Raw genomic sequence first — 951 nt, 5'->3', positions numbered from 1 at the left:
TTGATTTTCGGGTGCAGAATAGTATATATACTTGTCGCACGTAAGCGCCATCTCAGCCTTACAGTAAGCACCATCTCGGCCTTACACGTAAGCGCTATCCTGGCCTTACAGATATCTTTTAACTATACTTACACTTAAAACTTTACTTTAAGCTCTAAATAACACTTTACAAACGTACTAGGCTAGTTTATGTAAACATAGCCTAGATTACGCTTAGCGCGCAAAGAATTAGCTATATTAGCTATATATGCTATCTAAGAGGAAATTCCTTGTGTATATAGCTTAAGTATAGTCTTAATAATTACCTGCTTCTTTTTATTACCTAGCCTTTATAATTTAGCTGTAGAATTAGCTTGTAAAGGTTGTCTAGCGCTGTAGTTATTTATTATCTTTTATAAAACTTTATATATAGCTATAGCACATTTCTTTAAAAGTTTTATGTCTTATTTAAAAGCTTAGAGTGTAAGCTGTATCTAACATTCTTTTAGCACATCTAAGTAGTGTTGTGGGGAATGCATTAGTGTAGGAAGGGTGGTTTAGTAGGGTCTTAGCAAAAGTAAGCAACTTAGGTGTGTGAGCAACTCGCCTATGAAGTACGTTATTTAAGTTATTTCTTATATTTTTTATATTTAAGTTACTTGGTTTATTTAAGTTATTTAATTATTTAAGTTATTTAAGTTACTTAGTTTACTTAAGTTATTTACTTTATTTAGATTATTTAAATTATTTAGTTAGATTAGTTTCTTTAGTTAAATTATTTTACTTAGTTTACTAAGTTTATCTAAATATAGTAGTCTAAGTAAAATAAGAAAAATAAAGTTAAAAGTGCTATAACTTTTAAATAGCTAATTAAGACTTATGTTATACTTTTATACTATTTTTAGTAAATAGTAATAGTAATTACTAGATTACTATAGTAATAGTAATTACTAGATTACTATAGTAAACAGC

This window comes from Lindgomyces ingoldianus, assembly GCF_010093535.1.
Source record: "Lindgomyces ingoldianus strain ATCC 200398 unplaced genomic scaffold BDR25scaffold_19, whole genome shotgun sequence".
Classification (NCBI taxonomy): Eukaryota; Fungi; Ascomycota; class Dothideomycetes; order Pleosporales; family Lindgomycetaceae; genus Lindgomyces; species Lindgomyces ingoldianus.
Note: the sequence above shows the minus strand (reverse complement) of the source record.